We start from the raw sequence: 19576 nt of genomic DNA, 5'->3' as shown, positions 1-19576 counted from the left end.
GAAAATTACCCATAGAAGCAGCAGAGGTTTGCTCCTCAGTTGATCCAACAAAACTGAGTTGCTTGCTAGTTATCTTTTCTGGGGTTTTTTTCAGATATTTCAGTTCTCACAAAAACTATCTACAGGTTTGTCTGTAGTGGATGTGCAACAGCATTCTGCGTTTTTTTTTTCTTTCCCATGTGTTTTGTTGGTTAACATTTTTGGGCTGTCTAGCATGTTGGTGAGCATTCACCATGTAATATGTGTGCTTACTCAACCCCTTGTCCGTCTCTAGTGTAGCTTTCCAATTAGTAAATCCTCATTTTGTAAACACAACATCTTTATTATTTGTACCTCTACATTTTCAACAGTAGAAGCAGAATCATGCCTCAAGCTGTATAGAATATTCTAGTCATCATGGATGTGGGTTATTGTTTGGGTCCCTTCAAGGTTTCACACCCAGCATAGTGTGCGTAAAAACATTCAACTGAAAACAATTAATCATTTGTTTTCAGCTTCAGTATAGACTGCTGGCTTTCCATAACAATGCAGCCACACTGTTTAAGTGCATGCAATTGATAGTCATTACAAAATAGCAGTTTACAGTTTAAATGCAGTATATATGTTAATTGTGCACCCAGCTCTTAATCCTGGGGAATGGAGGCTAGAAATGAGTCCCCCTTAAGACAGAAGATGACTGACAAGACTCTATAGCAAAGATCCAAATGGACTTTTTTGTAATTCACAACAAACAACTGTTTGGCCAATAAAAATTAAATCTTCTAGTCTGTCCTTTGATGTGATAGGAATATCTGCTCAATGTTTTCTATTATATCAGCCAGTTTGAAATTTTAGTATTATGTTGTAATAATTAATCTAATAAACTAGTCTTTAGGAATGTGGAAGAAAACCAGGCTTTTAATTACACTGCACAATTTTTTTAAAAGTCTTGCTTCCTGAAAAGTTTTTGCTGATTGACAGGTGACAGGTACCTACTGGGTATGCACAAATATAATTTTAGTTTTACTGCATCACATAGGAACTCTGAGAAATAGACATTTACAGTAATCCCTCCTCCATCGCGGGGGTTGCGTTCCAGAGCCACCCGCGAAATAGGAAAATCCGCGAAGTAGAAACCATATGTTTATATGGTTATTTTTAGAATGTCATGCTTGGGTCACAGATTTGCGCAGAAACACAGGAGGTTGTAGAGAGACAGGAACGTTATTCAAACACTGCAAACAAACATTTGTCTCTTTTTCAAAAGTTTAAACTGTGCTCCATGACAAGACAGAGATGACAGTTCTGTCTCACAATTAAAAGAATGCAAACATATCTTCCTTTTCAAAGGAGTGCAAAGCAAGCAGTCAAAAAAAAAATCAATACGGCTTTTTGGCTTTTAAGTATGCGAAGCACCGCCGGTACAAAGCTGTTGAAGGCGGCAGCTCACACCCCCTCTGTCAGGAGCAGGAAGAGAGAGAGAGAGAGAGAGAGATAGCGAGAGACAGATAAAAAAAATCAATACGTGCCCTTTGAGCTTTTAAGTATGCGAAGCTCCGTGCAGCCTGTCCTTCAGGAAGCAGCTGCACACAGCCCCCCTGCTCACACCCCCCTACGTCAGCGCAAGAGAGAGAGAGAGAGAAAAAGTAAGCTGGATAGCTTCTCAGCCATCTGCCAATAGCGTCCCTTGTATGAAATCAACTGGGCAAACCAACTGAGGAAGCATGTACCAGAAATTAAAAGACCTATTGTCCGCAGAAACCCGCGAAGCAGCGAAAAATCCGCGATATATATTTAAATATGCTTACATATAAAATCCGCGATGGAGTGAAGCCGCGAAAGGCGAAGCGCGATATAGCGAGGGATCACTGTATATGTTTACTAACAATAACGCATTTAGTCACGTTTATGTTTTACATAAGCTATTAAATTCAACAGAATTAAAAGTGTTTTGCTCCTGATTTTCTTTTGTTTTCAATGTCTGGTGCATCACGTTGCAGTGTCCAACAGTAGTCAGCAAGCATTGATGGATTCCAGTTACCCTGGTATCGTTTCTCCATCGTAGCAATGTCCTGGTGAAACCTTTCACGTGTTTGTCACAGACAGCACTGAGATTTGCGGGGAAGAAGTCTAAGTGTGAGTGGAGGAAATGAATCTTGAGTGACATGTTGCACTTCATTGTCTTGTATGCTTTTGAGAAGTTTGTCTACCAGCTAAATATAGTTTGAGGCTCTGTAATTGCCCAGAAAATTGTCAACAATGTCTTTGAAGGCTTTCCAGAAAATTTTTTCCTGTCCAACTAACAGATCTTCAAACCGCTTGTCACTCATAACATGTCTGATCTGGGGGCCAACAAAAATGCCCTCTTTGATCTTGGCATCAGTTATTCTTGGAAGCATCTGTCTTAAATAACGAAAATCTTTGCCTTCCTCTTTCAGTGCTTTCACGAAATTCTTCATGAGTCCCAGTTTTATGTGAAGAGGAGGCAAAAATATCTTTGCCGGGTCGACAAGCAATTCATGTGCCACATTTTTCTGTCCTGGAACTAACTTTTTACGGAGTGGCCAGTTCTGTCGAGAATAGTGCGACTCTTTGGCACGGCTGTCTCATTCAGAGATGAAACGACAGTACTTTGTATAGCCGAGCTGCAGTCCTAGTAACAGAGCGACGACTTTAAGATCTCCACAGATATTCCAATTGTACCTGCTATACTGGATGTGCTTCAGCAACAGTTCCATATCCTCATACGTTTCTTTCATGTGTGCTGCATAGCCAACAGGTACTGAAGGATAAATGTTGCCATTGTGTAGCAGAACAGCTTTCAGGCTTAACATTGACGAATCAATGATGAGACGCCACTCTTCCGGGTTGTGATCTCAACCCAAGGCCGAGAATAATCCTCCAATGTCAACAGAAACAGAGACTGTCGATTTGTGTAAAAAATTTGGTTATATCGTGATGTCAGCCTCGAAACACAGAAATTTTCGTACCTAGTGACAGCAAACATCATTCCTGCAGTCTCGAACCCAGCAGCTCAGCTTTTTCTTTTGACAGACCCAAATCTCTGACCAAATCATTCATTTCGGACTGTGTTATCAGATGTGGATCGCCTGATAAGCACAGTTCAAAATCGGGGTCAATGTCACTGTCAGTACCCTGCATTGCAGTTTCTTCATCTGGTTCGCCTAAGGTCCAGTCCTCTGGTGGTTTCAGAATTGGAAGACTGTTGTCATGTGGCACGGGTCTCACTACTGAAGGCAGATTAGGATATTCAATTGACTTCTTGTTTTTGGCAGAGAAACCAGACACATTAGTCAAACAGAAGTAACAGTCCGTCACATGGTCTTTCTGTTCTCGCCATATCATCGGAACAGCAAATGGCATCGTCTTTCAAGTGCCTCTGAGCCAGGCTCTCAGACTGACAGCACATGTCGTACAGCAAATGTGAGGCACCCATTCCTTGTCTTGATCACCAATTTTGCAGCCGAAATACAGATGATAAGCTTTCTTCACAAGAGCAGTCATACAACGTCAGTGAGGTGCAAGTGTATATTCACCACAGATACAGCAGAATATATCACGGCTGTTACGACATTGACGAGACATATCACCTGACACCAAAACGTCTATAGCATCAAGCTTACTTATTGTTATACTTTACTATACTGATACTATACATACACACTGACTATCTATATTAACCAAATGAGCAGGATCGGTGTATGCAAGCCACCTTTATAGCATGCTGAGAGAGTGTCAAGCTCATTCAGACCTGCCCAGGATGTCAACTTCCACAGAACAGCTTCCAACCTGCCCTGATTCCATGCCTGGACATGCCCAGGCTGCACAAACCATTGTTGATAAGTCACTTACGGGAGCAAAAATGTTTGGATACAAATATAAGAAAAAATCATGACAAAACTGAAGAAACAGAATGTGATGGGTAAATCTTGATGTGATATTCGTGATAAGCACCCAAAAATCTATATGAAACACCCAACAGTGTTCAAGAAGCAAAAACTTTGTTGTGCAGTGTTACCAAAATACTGAAAACGCTGTATCATGGTCTTGGGATTTGAAAGTGGCTTTAGATAAAAGTATCAACACCAACAGACACGGCCAACAGTATTAGTAACCTTACACTTTTTAAAAAAGAATTTCAGTTTTCCAAAGTAATTGACATCCACCCTCCAATTCCTTATTCCATATCCTATATTTGCTTTTGATTTAGGATTTAACATGTTATTTTTTAAATAAAACTTGGGGGCTTTGCCCCCTGCTCGCTTCGCTCACCAACCCCCGTGTTTGGTTTTCCGGATACACACTTCTAAGATTTTTTTTTCTTTAAATTGTTGCTATTATGTAAAAACAATATTTGGAATCTTTCGAGTCCCAATATGCTGAATCTTTTAAATGAGGTCCGTGAGACATGTGTTTAATGACTTTGTACCATAATTCAGGATAGGTTTCTCTGTTTGGAATTTCAGGCCAGACAAAGCGATCAACGTCATCAGCAGTTAATAATTTTTTTTGCAAAGTAACCAATAAATGCATGTGAGGAAAACTCAGTTTTTGAAATTCTCTTGACTTAAACTTCAAAGCCTTACAATATTTACATACTTCTAACATATCACCTATGTCCATAAATTAGATCTCTATTCGCCTTTTCATTATTTCTCCAAGTAAAAATTTCTCTTTGTTTGCACTAATGTGATGTTTACTTTCTTTGTTTTGACACTGTCGTTTTTTTCTGCTTTCATATTCTGTATCTTGCTCTGCATGTGTTTCGCGCCTACGTTTTTTTTGAGTCTTTTGAATTCCAGTTTTCATTATCTCTGACCTGCTCTGCATGTGTTTGGCCCTCTTGTTTTGTAACCTTTTTATGATGTTTTACTTTGTTTTCTACTCTTTGTCTTTTATTTCTGACCTCGCTTTATCCTGCTTTCTTTTCAATGACACCTGGGGCCTCAAGTATAACGACGTGCGTAGAACTCACACTATAACATGGCATAAGCACAAAAGTGGGATTGTGTGTACGCACAGAAAAATCCAGATGTTGGAATCTGTGCGCACGCAAACTTTCACGTTCTTCCACTATATAAATCCCAATCAGCGTGAGAAGTAACGCACGTGCACGCGCCTTCTGTCGCGCCCCAACTCCTCCCAGAATTATGCATCTTTGAATATGCAAATCAATATAAATAGCCTTCTGTGAAAAGACAATGGGAAAAGCACAGCGGAAAATATAAGAATTTCAGCGAATACCAAGTGGAGGCAAAGGAAAAACGTACTGTTTGTTGGTTTAAACAGTGGTATAATCAACAAAAGAAAGTTGATCAAGTGACAGAGTGTCGGAGAAACTCGAAAGATCAAGTTCACAATGTCGCACAGTGCCCGAAATAAAAAAGAAATCACATATCAAAGTCGCCGTGAAAAGGCGAGTCGTAGCCCACCGTCTGAGTGTCATATGAAAACTTATTAGGGTACAGACAAAAAAAATAGGCACACAGTGGGAAAAAAGCACGAAATGTCAACTTTAATCTCGAAATTTCCACTTTAATCACGTAGTTTATTTTGCCATTAAAGTAGAACATCATAAACTTCATCTTAAAATCATTTATTTTACTAGTTTCTCAAGTAGCACATTAAATGCTTTGTTCTGTGTTTGATCTTCTATGTGCTCTATGTGTGTGAATCACTACGTGCTTCCGTTCTTTCTCTTTCTCCGACAGGACACAGAAGCCATTACATTCGTGATATTACAGCTCTCTGAATAATTAAAATACTGAGATGTATACGTGATATCTTTTTCATGATGATAGGAGTTAAAGCATGTTATTAAACATGGGAACACGGTGGCGCAGTGATTGTTCATATCTCACGCAAGAGGCTTGCTGCGCCATGCATGACCTGCGATGAAATAATTTATTACAGAAGTCCTGTCTCTTTCAAATGTACTAACCTCCAATTCCTGTCCTTCCTTTTCTTTCTCCAAATACACAATCGCCACACAATCAGCTCTGTAATAGACGTTAAGCCAAGCTTAGAATGCCGATTCTTCAAAACTTTTAAGGAACATTGAAATATCTTCATAGTACATGTTTAATTATTCCATCAGTCTATCCTTCCAGTGTCGCGTCAGCGCAAGAATACAACGCAATGCAGGAACAATCCCTGAACTAGCTAGCGCTGTGGCACCGTGTCCTCACATGTTTAATTATTAACAATACAGATTATTTAAATGAAGTTAAAGTTTTATCTGCATACTATAAGCAACATATTTTGCTGCATTTCATCTTAAAAATGATATTGTCATCATACGCGCTTTATAAAGTGGCGCAGGTTGTGCAATATTATAACTGTAGTGTAAGTTTACAGTGGGGTAATTGTACTTATAAGTACAAACAGTTCTACAAGGAGCACTTGATGGACTGATTGAGTGCGTTTATAGTTCTTGGGATGAAACTGTTTCTGAAACGCGAGGTCCGTACAGGAAAAGCTTTGACACTTTTTGCCGTGGTTGAGGTAGTGTGTGCTTGAAACTGTATACCGATTCTCTTTCCGATCAGCTGCTGCTGTGATTCCCCACTCAGATACAGTGATATAAATACTCCGAGTGGTGCAGTGAGAGTAATATAGAAAAAGATGATCTGCTGTGGCAACCCTTAACGGGAGCAGCTGAAAGAAGAAGAAAATGCAGTGAGTGTAACAACGCTAAAGCAGTTATGGTATTTGGAATACTATAGCTATTCCCTGGACCATTATATTGCTGCAGGTTAATTACAATCAGATGCATTACACTAATAAACAATATGCAGTTAATTTCAGTGTATTTATAAAGCCGCGTCAGGAATGTGGGTCTAAGAAAGAAAGGGTAACCACACAGGAACATTAGCACTGCTTTGACGCTGGGTGCCGCCAGTCAGCAAAACCGAGCAGAGAAATTGCGTACGCCAAGGTATGAGGTACCGTGGAAATGTGCGTGGCTTTACGCCAAGTTTAGGTTTTATACATCGCGATTTGAGCGTGGAAACGTTCGTATGCAACATTTCTGTGCGTACGCACCGTTTATACATGAGGCCCCTGGTCCGTGGTGATTATTTTCCCTTTTTCGAGTAATAATTTCCGTTTGTTTGCGCTACTGCGATCTTTACTTTCTTTTTTTTATACTTTCTAATTTTCCTACTTTCATATTCTTTAACTTTCTCCACATGTGTATCTCGCATATGTCTTTTTTTTTTTGAACCTTTTAAATTCCACTGCTTTCATAATCTGCTCTGCATGTGTATAGTGCCAATGTTTGTGAACGTGTTTATGAAGTTCTACTTTGTCTTTTACTCTGTCTTTTAATTCTGAGCTAGATTGGACATGCTTTGTTTCAGTTCCACTTGTTACAGGCTGATAATTACTTTCCTTATTTTCTGAATTTGCACCTAGATTATTTTTTCTTTTTTGCTCATTTTTCTCTCCAACGCTTTTAAGTCTCTTTTCTCCGCGCTGCTTTCTTCTTCACTTAGTCATCGACATTTCATTTATAACATATTGTCCTTATACGCTTTATATGCGCTGAGACCCTGGATCTGTGTGTGCTCAAAGCCTTCACAAGACTGAGTGTTTTGCTGCCCCGTTGTCTTATTTGATATTGATCATAATTAGGGCGTGTGTTGCAGGAATCTCATGTTCTACATCATCGCGAGACGGTCCAGGGTCAATCTCTTGACACAGTGTCTCATGTTTAAGTTCCTGGCGGGTCTTTTAACTGTCTTCCGTGATCTTAACGTGAAGATCACGTCTCAACGCCCTACTGTTTCTCTCCAGGATTTTTTTTTTATTATATATATATATACTGTATATATACTGTATATACCACCAAGCTGGCACTGCCGCCTCAACCCAACATAGACAAGCATGGGACACAAGTTCACGTCACACACGTGTTTTTTAATTTCTTTTTACGTCATGGGCAATGCCTTCCTCCATTTCCTACAGTCTCACAAGCACAATGCACAAACAATTCTCTTCCACTTCTTCTTTTCCTCTTTCTTCCTCCACTCCTCCTGTTAAGCTTTCGTCTTCCTCCTCCCGACTCTGGCTCCTTGAGTAGTGGCTGTTGGCTTCTTTTATACTGTACCCAGAAGTGCTCCAGGTGCTTGATAACCTAGTTTCCGGCAGCACTTCTGGATGTGGTGGAAAAACTGTCCTAAAGGATTCAACAGATCCTGCTGCAGCACCTCTTGGCAGTTCCCATGGATCCCAACAGGGCTGTACCAAACTCCAACTTCCATGAAACCCTGCAGGAGTCCGAGGCACCGCTGCAACTCAGGGGGGCTGCCATCTAGCATCCTGGGGGAGGTAACGCTCTGGCTATGCTTGCTCCCCCGGTCCTTCCAGTGTGGAGGCGTCCTGACCAGGCAATATGTATGTGTATATATATATGTAAACTTCTGCATAAGTATGTGTTGGTTAGTATATGATGGGGCTGGGTGTGAATCGGAGGTTATTTTCATAGACCTGCAAGCTACTTCATGTACATTATGCAGAATATTATCATGTTTTAGCTTGCTTCAAAATGGTTTATTATTTTAAACAAGGAGAGTGTGTGTTGGTTTATGTGTTCCATTTAACAATTGGAAAAAACTGGCGATTACCTTCTCAGACTAACAACTTCCTTTCTTTTCACCCCACATAAAGTACTGTATGTGTACTAGAAACAATTAATGTGATGCCAGTTTAATTAAAAAAAACAACGCTCTTGATTAAAACAAAAACAAGAAGAGTTCTAGAGTAAAAAAAAAAGGAAAGCAAACAAAAAAGCAAAAGCTTCAACTTGTGTTTCATGAACACTATCCAGTGCTGTCTCAGAAGTATGCATAAGGTCATCAGCTGGCCCGACTGTGTCACCTTCTAGGATGACTGAAATTTAAACCATGGCTCAACACCTTCTGTTTCTGAAGACCACACTTCTGTGTTAAACTGCCTCTGACTTGCACTCCCTTGTTAGTAAATTCATTTTCCTAGTATTGAAAACATACCCCCGCAGATCTAATTAAAAAGGCTTTAATTAAATCGAGTCTTTAGTAGTTTTGTGTGCATATAATAAAAATGCACTTGAAAAATGAGAATTTCCTTGTTTTCATGCATGGATGAAAAAGTAATTATTCATGTTTGCAAAGTAAGCAAACATTACTTGATTTTACTCACTACTTGCCAATGTTGCATTGAATTTCGCCAAATACAAAAAGCAGCAGATCTTCTCTGTAGTTCCCTTCTCTTGATACTAGTTCAAGAATGGTAATTGCCTTATGTTTTTAGTGAGGTTTCTGATTTTTTTCCATCCATCCATTTTGCATACCCATCTGGCTCACAGTATCAGGGCCCAGATTCTGTTCTTGCAGTACTAGGTATGAACCCGCTCTAGACGAGTCCAAAACACCAGTCCGCAGCAGAGCACATTAGTGCACATTCACTCATAACAAGCAAATTTACATCTTTGCAATGCAGGTGTAAACGAGACTGCTCATAGGCAAAACCCATGTGGATTCTGTGAACATGCAAACTCCACACAGATGGAGGTCAATCTGGGATTTAGAAGCTTGTCTCCTGAAGCTATGAAGCAGAAACATACACGCTGCACCACTTTCTGATCTCCATATAGAGCAATTATATTCTTTTTTATTTAAAATAATGGTACTAATTTGTGTATGTTTTCATAGTTTTTTTGTTCGGAGTAAAAACTACTGTGCATTTTCTTTAACCATCTTTATGAGATTTGAGGAGTTAGAGGCTATCCAAACAGCTTTGGGACTCACACTGGTCAGATCACCAGTTTTTGGAACACCTTTTCTCATGTACCTACAGAATTTTGTTCATCCATCCATTCATTTTTAAATGTTGCACTCATCCCCATGAAGAAATTCACCTGACCAACATATGTGAAACATGAAATGGAGTTCTGTATAAAAAATCTACCTGGATATTAGGGAGAAAAAGCTAAGCATTAGCAGTGATTGAGAAATGAACCCAGGTACTTGAAGAAGTGAGCCACCAATGTAAACCACTGCACTACCATGACACCCAGTGTAAGAACACCACTTTGTTAATACTAAGTGAATACTCTTTTTAACATTCTGTTATATGCAATGTAAAATATTTAGGATTCATATCAATGCTTATATTCTGTATGCAATATTAGTGTGTAGTGTAATTTTCAAACATATTGATTGCAGAATGCATTGACCTCTGACCCTTATTATAAAATTGTCTTGAAGGAATGCATATGCTAACATTTTGATTTTCTTTTTCCTTTAGTGCGTTTTATTAATTTGCAGTTTTGCATTTTACAGGATTTTATTTTCACATTATTCTTAAATCATTCATTTTGATATTTGTTGTGAAGGACCACGTATACAGAATATTGTGAGAGGCAATAATATGAGGGGAATAAACTGAGCAGAAAAGATGGACTGACTTTATATGTGAAAACCCAAAATACAGAAAAGATGGATTGGTAGGACTTCAGTGTGTTGAACCCAAAGTGCATTTTTGACCTTGTACTGAATAATGTCAATGCCCTTGTTAATCTAAAGGCATTTTACATATAAAAGGTATTTCTTAGGATTTTCAGAGATGAGAAAATGATACAAGAAGCCTTCTGCTTCACAGAAATCTAAGTGCGTGCTGCTTACCCCATTCCAGCTTTTGTTTTTCTTTTTGTGTCTGGATCCTAAAAGAACTAAACTCCTCTACACTCTTGATTCCCGCTGTATGCGCCCACATGTAGCAGGGACACCAAAATGAGTTTGTGATATCAAGCTTATTGATTGGTTACAGCTGTATTGTACTTGCATCTTGACATTAACCTGTAAGCACACTATGTCAATGTGATATGGTGACTTCGATTTGTAATGATGCTTGACACAGAGATGAATATCAAAAATGTTGGCTGAAGCGAGTGTCCTGTACAGCGTTTCACAGTTGTTAGTCCTGCTGCCTCACAGCATCCGAGTCTCGTCTGTACATCATTTGCATTATCTTATTTTTACCACGTGGTCTTGTGTATTTTTCTTTTGCACAGCAAAGATGCATGTTACATTTAAATTATGTATTTCTGAAATTAAGTGTGTGCCCCAGGGTTAGCGACGACTGGAAATTGGAGTTTGCTGGACATGTGTTATAAGATGGATGGTCGAACAGAGGTGACCTTAAATTATATGAATACAGTCTTTGAGCCACCATTTGTTTCTAGAGTCAGGGTTCTCAAACAGTATTTTACATTGGAATTAAAATTGTGTTCCATGTGCTTGGAATTTAAAATTGAAAAATATTGTGAATTTAACTCAAGGTTTGGAATGGCTCCAGTGTAAGCAACAATTTATGTAGGATCTGGGAGCATTTCAATCTGCAGTGGAGTAAAAGCAAATTCCAAATATGGATGAATGAGTCATGTGTGCCAACATAATACTGTTTCTTTGCAAGAAATTATATGAAATCTTGCCACCAGCTGTACAGACATTAATTTTTCCCCATTGTAAATTATGAGTACTGCCCTGTAAGGTTGGGCTGAATTTCTGATCTAGAGAAACGTGCCAGTGGATAGTTTTATTAGAGAATGGAGCGAGCAAGTTGAAAGGGCAATGTTGAGAACTTTACATAATTTTATTAACATATCTCATTTATTTATTTACCAGATATTTAAAAATGTAAGGTTTTGGTCTAGTCATGTTTTCACAAAAAAACATGAAAAATGTAGTGGCATTTACAGTGAACAAGAACAAAAGCACATAAAGACAAGTTTAAAGCTAAGCACATTTCAGAAAATAACATTTAAGAACATTTTCACAAGGTTTGAAAACAACATTAAAAATCACTTTACAAAAATCAGTCATAATAATTTTTGTGTAACTTATTATAAAAAGAGGCTGCCACTGTGGTGTAAGAGTTATAAGTTGCCACCTCACAGATCCAGCATTATGGGTTTGAATGCCACACCAGATTGTTGACTGTGTGGAATATGTACTGTATGTTCTTTCCATATTTGTGTGAGTTTTCTTCTCACGTTGTTAGAATTGCCAGAATAGGCTGTGGACCCAAGGGGCCATAAATCAGGTGAAGTGTTTTTGAGAAAGTTTTATTATAATACTTCTATCAGATTTACAGGCGGTCCTCATTCCAAACCACTAGCAAATCAAATTTGCTTTCATATTTCTCACATGTGACATAGCCTGGACAAACTCACACCTTAAGTTTGCAGTCTGGACTGCAGCTGTGTTTCCTTGTGGTGTGCAGCTTTAACCAGCAGAGGGACACAAAGGGAGACATTGGTAGATCGGGTCACTGCCTTTACCCAATTTCATCGATCACCCTTTATTAGAACAGTCTGTCATGCTTTTACAATGTTAGGATGTCACACAACTTGGGACTTCAGCCCATCCGTTAAACTATTTTGTGTTGTTTTGCCAGCATTAAATAAGAAAAGCCCTGTATTTCATGTTAATAGAGGTATATTTGTATATTAGGTATGGTGAGTGCAATTTGACTTGCAAAATCAACAATATGCTGGAATTGTATAACAAATACACCTCAGCCACAAATAAAAAGAGATACACTGGCTAACAGAACCTTGAATGGCACAAGATGCAATAAGAAAAAAATATAAGGAGCATTATAAAATATGTAAAAAAAAAATAACATCAATTTCAAGCAAAGGGCAGAGGGAAGAAATGGGGGAAAATGAATTAAAAAGACATTGGAGCTGACAAAATGAAACAGAGAAAATATTGCTTAGCAGACAAAAATCAGTTGAAATAGTTTGTCAGTATTTTAGCCAATTATTAAGGTAAATTGGGAAATAACACACTGTGCTTTGCGGTGGAAAGCAAACCACAGTTTCCATAATACACAATATATTTCTCCAAAGTTTTCATTAGCAAAGATGTCATAAATGTGCCCGTGGCTACTAAGGGCACTGAAGTTTTAATAACTTGAAAATTATGGAGTATAAAAGACTCTATGGACATCCTTTACGTCAAGTGCTCAAATAACATTTCTCCATCAATCATCGTAAGGTGTGCAAACCGCTTATGTTTTTGAGTGTATTGTCCCCAAACCCCCAACCTCCAAAGTGCCCAGGGTGGTAGACTTTAAGGTATAAGGCTGCAGGTTTACATCTCATTTTAGTAAGCGTCTTTACCTGCCAGGACTCCAGTTCTAGAAATTAATAATAATAATGCCATACTGTCTTTGAAAATATTTCTACTAAACAACACTATATAAAATGTTATTTTTACGAGAGTTTCAACTAAGAATTGATATACCTTATGTATAAACTATACAGTCATGTGAAAACAGTCACCCCAAATCATTCCTTTGGTGAATGGTAAATTAGCTAATTTCTAAACTATTTTGTTTGAAGATGTTCTTTTTTAAGCCTTACAGTAATTTATTTGCAGTTCTCCTTTACATGAAATAGTACATTAGTTAAGCAATTGCACGTTATTTTTTTGCTCGACTTCCTGTACACAGACAGTCAACAGACAGATTTAAGGTGACAATGAAGGCAGGAATGGTTTTTACATTTAAGAAAGTAAAGAAATAAACAGAGGAAAGGGAATCTGAGGAGTCATTCTGTGAATGGAGAGGAATTGTAGAGAAAAGAGTGGTGCATCTTCAGGTGAAATTAAAAGAGAATGTGTTGCCTTTTTTGGTTGTCCTGCAATTGAAATAGACACTCTTCATCTGAGTGTGGATCATGATGAGCAAGTTTATTTTTAGTACAGCAGCTCACATTGTTTATTAGAAAAAGAACAGATAGAAGAAAAGCCTTTTTAACTTAAGAAACAAGTGTGTCTGTTTTACATATAAACTTGTTAAGCATGTTAGCCTTGTATGTTCTTCATAAACATGAATATTTTAATAGAATTTTGGCTTGTAATTATGTCAAGAGTTTTAATTTTCTTTTATGTCATGTGTATTATGGATTAACATTTTTGTGCATGTTTTATTAGTATAGAAAAAGTATGTTTTAGGGCAGGGATCTCAAACTCCAGTCCTGGGGCCTCATGTATAACACCGTGCGTAGAACTCACACTATAACATGGCGTAAGCACAAAAGTGGGAATGTGTGTATGCACAGAAAAATCCAGATGCAGGAATCTGTGCGTACACAAACTTTCATGTTCTTCCACTACATAAATCCCGATCAGCGTGAAAAGTAACGCACGTGCACGCGCCTTCTGTCCCGCGACAACTCCTCCCAGAATTATGCCTCTTTGAATATGCAAATTGATATAAATAGCCTTCTGTGAAAAGACAATGGGAAAAGCACGGGGGAAAATATAAGAATTTCAGCGAATACCAAGTGGAGGCAAAGGAAAAATGTACTATTTGTTGGTTTAAACAGTGGTATAATCAACAAAAGAAATTTGATCGAGTGACATAGTGTCGGAGAAACTCAAAAGCTCAAGTTCATAAAGTCGCACAGTGCCCGAAATAAAAAAGAAGTCACATATCAAAGTCGGCGTGAAAAGGCGACTCGTAGCGGACTGTGTGAGTGTCATATGAAAGCTTATTAGGGTACAGAGAAAAAAAATAGGCACACAGTGGGAAAAAGCACGAAATGTCAACTTTCATCTCGAAATTTCCACTTTAATCGCGTAGTTTATTTTGTCATTAAAGTAGAACATCATAAACTTCATCTTAAAATCGTTTATTTTACTAGTTTCTCAAATCCCATCGTAACTAAAGTAGCAAGTTAAATGCTTTGTTCTGTGTTTGATATTCTGTGTGCTCTATGTGTGTGAATCACTATGTGCTTCTGTTCTTTCTCTTTCTCCGACAGGACACAGAAGCCATTACATTCGTGATATTACAGCTCTCTGAATAATTAAAATACTGAGATGTATACGTGATATCTTTTTCATGATGATAGGAATGAAAGCATGTTATTAAACATGGGAACACGATGGCGCAGTGATTGTTCATGTCACACGCAAGAGGCTTGCTGTGCCATGCGCGACCTTCGATGAAATAATTTATTACAGAAGTACTGTCTTTTTCAAACGTACTAACCTCCGATTCCTGTCCTTACTTTTCTTTCTCCAAATACCCAATCGCCACACAATCAGCTCTGTAATAGACGTTAAGCCATCTGTAAGCTTAGAATGCCGATTCTTCAAAACTTTTAAGGAACATTGAAATATCTTTGTAGTACGTGTTTAATTATTCTCTCTGTCTATCCTTCCAGTGTCGCGTCAGCACCAGCAGTAATACAGCGCAAGGCAGGAGCTATCCGTGAACTAGCTAGCGCTGCGGCACCGTGTCCTCACATGTTTAATTATTAACAATACAGATTATTTAAATGAAGTTAAAGTTTTATCTGTATACTATAAGCAACATATTTTGCTGCATTTTATCTTAAAAATGATATCGTCATCATACGCGCTTTATAAAGTGGCGCAGGTTGTGCAATATTATAACTGTAGTGCAAGTTTACAGTGGGGTAATTGAACTTATAAGTACAAACAGTTCTACAAGGAGCACTTGATTGAGTGCGTTTATAGTTCTTGGGATGAAACTGTTTCTGAAATGCGAGGTCCGTACATGAGGCAGCATGTGTTTGAAACTGTATACTGATAATTCTCTTTCCGATCAACTGCTGCTGTGATTCCCCACTCAGATACAGTGATATAAATACTCCGAGTGGTGCAGTGAGAGTAATATAGAAAAAGATGATCCGCTGTGGCAACCCTTAATGGGAGCAGCTGAAAGAAGGAATAAAAAGGTGCAGTGAGAGAAACAACGCTAAAGCAGCTATTGTATTTGGAATACTATGGCTATTCCCTGGACCATTATATTGCTACAGGTTAATTACAATCAGATGCATTACACTAATAAACAATATGCAGTTAGTTTCAGTGTATTTATAAAGCCGCGTCAGGAATGTGGGTCTAAGAAAGAAAGGGTAACCACACAGGAACAGTAGCACTGCTTTGACGCTGGGTGCCGCCAGTCTGCAAAACTGAGCGGAGAAATTGCGTACGCCATGGTATGAGGTACCGTGGAAATGTGCGTGGCTTTACGCCAAGTTTAGGTTTTATACATCGCGATTTGAACGTGGAAACGTTCGTACGCAACATTTCTGTGCGTATGCACCCTTTATACATGAGGCCCCTGGAGTGTAGCAGTGGCTGCAGATTTTCATTCTAACCATTTTCTTAATTAGTGACCTGCTTTTGCTGCTAATTAACTTCTTTTGAATTCATTTTAATTGAACTGTTATTTTAAGATTTGTTCCCCGGAATTTCTTCATAGTTCCTCTGAATTGCTTCATTTCTTTCCTTAAACAGAAATGAAATACGAAGTGAGTTTGCCAACAGGAGACCAACTAAGTCAGGTCCTCAAACTCCAACCAATTTCACTCCAACCGGTTGCTCAATTAGGCGCCGAGTCTTGTTGTTAATTAAAACTGTTTTTTAATTCCATGGCTTGTTGCTAGTCTCATAGTGCAATAGCATACATTTTTAAAATTGTTGATTTTTTCTTTACTTTTCTAAGACCACTGTTAAAATGTTTTGGGGACCTGAGCAAATCAACATTCCTGAGACCTCCACCCTGTTTATTTTCAGATATTGTATGGTGGTCACAGTTTGCTGGTCATGTTTTGGTTCATTTTGTATTTCATTATTGTTTGTCTGCTAATTAAAAAAAAAAGAAACAACTGAGGGATCTGAGTCTTCAAGAGCAAGTCAATTAAAATGAATTCAAAAGAAGTTAATTAGCAGCAAAAACACTGTAGGTCACTAATTAAGAAAAGGGTTAGAATCAAAACTTGCAGCCACTGCGGCCCTCCAGGACTGGAGTTTGATATCCCTGTTTTAAGGGGATTTTATTTATTTTAGTGTATTTTATGGTTGCTGAACAACAAATCTACAGAATTTAATTTTGTAAATAAGAAAATAAACAGATGATACCTGTGGTCTGTATTTTAATTAAAAAATGCCATTTCGATTTCGAACATTGGTTTCTATATGGCTGATTATGCAGATGTTTAATGTAAAGAAAAAAATTAAAGGATAAAGAAAACAACTTGGAATCAGTGTCAAAATCAGTATCAGCATAAACATAAAATTGGTGAACGTTATCAGCCTTAAAAAAAAAAACACATGATGATAACATCACTATAAGTAAAATAAATCATTTTGGAAGATCCCAGACCCTTTGCTTTGTTCTTATAATGTATTGAAGACTCCAGGAATATGTATATGTATTTAGTTAGCTGATACATTTTTCCTAAGCAGTGCACAATTATCATATATATATCCTACACCTATTTACTTCTTTCTACAAGGTGGGCAAAGCCAAGTGAATAACTCTTTGGGAGAGACAGTTGTGGAGATTTAACAGGCAAACTTGAGTTTACAGTACACCACTTCAGCCGTTTGAAGTCTTCACTGCTGTATGTCATCCATCCATCCATCCATTTTCCAACCCGCTGAATCCGAACACAGGGTCACGGGGGTCTGCTGGAGCCAATCCCAGCCAACACAGGGCACAAGGCAGGAAACAATCCTGGGCAGGGTGCCAACCCACCGCAGGACACACACAAACACACCCACACACCAAGCACACACTAGGGCCAATTTAGAATCGCCAATCCACCTAACCTGCATGTCTTTGGACTGTGGGAGGAAACCGGAGTGCCTGGAGGAAACCCACGCAGACACGGGGAGAACATGCAAACTCCACGCAGGGAGGACCCGGGAAGCGAACCCAGGTCCCCAGGTCTCCCACCTGTGAGGCAGCAGCGCTACCCACTGCGCCACCGTGCCGACCCCTGTATGTCATATAATAATAAATAAAATTACTAATTCAATAAATATTTAAATATTAGTCATTGGGCAAATAATGAATTTAGTGGTGACATATAACTGACAGAAACAACAAGAATAATTAAACGGAACGTGAATTGTATTATAGGTAATGACATCGTTGTCTCTCCTTTTGAGGAGGTTTACATAAGATGTGTCTGCCTTTCCATGGCTCTTCACTGCTCACAACCATGTGGGTTGATCGTCTTCATACAACTGTGCATGGGCTCCTAGGGTAAACAGTTTGAAAGCTGAAGCAAGGGACTTGTTTCTGAAAGTTTTACTTATTTCAAAGTGTCTTTCAAAATGGTGGTGGTTCATCTCCTGGGACACTTTCTTCATTCTCACCATGGGAAAGTGGTCACTACTCTGTGACCAGACACAGCTCGCTTTCTCTATGATCAGGCTGTCATCAGCCTGTTTGTATTTGGTCTGATTCTGCTTCTGTTTTTGCATCTCAAATAAGGCAAATATTTTTCCAGGGTATATTGTAGTCCCTGCAAGCCACTTTACATTGGGATCTGCTCCCAGAATAAGAATGGTGCAAATAAGAGGATTTGACGTCTTTTGTAATTTGATTGACTCTAATTGGTTATTACGAAGTAGTGCTGCAGTGGAGGTGTACCCACAAGTAGCATTTTTGAATTCAGTATATTGTTTTATCTTTGGCTTGACATAAATTGAAAAATAGATACAGATTGTCAGCCATCATTTGCAAATTAATATCAGCACAGTAGCTAATCTTAATTTGTGTGTATTTCCCTTATGTATGTAGCAATGAGTAGGGGGCATTCTTGAGCCATCCTTGAACCCAGAATAAAACTCAGTATTATAGAGGGTGATTTATTAAAGATATTAATAATGTAAACAATGAATGTACAATTAAAGTGACAGAAACTAGATACCCATTGGGCCTAACTAAAACAAAAAACAACAACAAATTGCTTGTCTACCAGACAAGTGCTTACTTACTAAACATATTCCAGATCCACCTTCATTCAAATACATCACCTCCTCAGTCTAGTCCCATAAGCCCCTGTGTAGACATGCATTTGAAATCCTGATTCAATGAAGTAGTAGAAAAGCAGCACTTTTGTCCTCCAGTCTGAGACCACTTCCTGAGTGACCCTAGAACTTCTCCTGTGAGGTAGCCCTGGGGTCTGAGCTCCATCTGGTGGCCACAGGTGCCAATGCATTTCCAAAACTCAGCTGTTACCATTAGGACCAAATAAGTCCAGGTCACCTTCCTTTTTTACAAGTTAGATGGGTTTCACATATAACATACTAGACCTGGGCCACCTGGTGTGATTGTAGACTTCTTTTCCAAAATCTGTAGAACTTACCTGGCCTTTCATTATTTTAACATCACCAACTGGTGAAGGTCAACTAATAGTCTTTGGTTGGACCTTTTGCAGCCCAAACCCCCATTGAACACTGTAACACCAGCTGTAGTCCTGAACCAGTGCCCTTCCACAAAGTAAGCATATAACATTGTCTGAGCCTAGACTAATTCAGATTTGTGGCATGTTTTTAAAATGTGTTTCATGTAATTAAATTTGTACATTTTGTATATAAAATTTTCCCTATATAAAGTGAGTATACGTTTTTATGACTTAGAGGCACATACATCATTTAGCTGTGAGAAAAACTGACTAAACTAGTAGACTCAGGGAAAACCTACATGACCACAGGGTGAATATGCTCATTTCTTAATGGGGGGTTTCTTATTATTA

Source organism: Erpetoichthys calabaricus, chromosome 18 (assembly GCF_900747795.2).
Source record: "Erpetoichthys calabaricus chromosome 18, fErpCal1.3, whole genome shotgun sequence".
Lineage (NCBI taxonomy): Eukaryota > Metazoa > Chordata > Cladistia > Polypteriformes > Polypteridae > Erpetoichthys > Erpetoichthys calabaricus.
The sequence above is the reverse complement of the archived record's forward strand: the minus strand, read 5'-3'. Positions refer to the sequence as shown.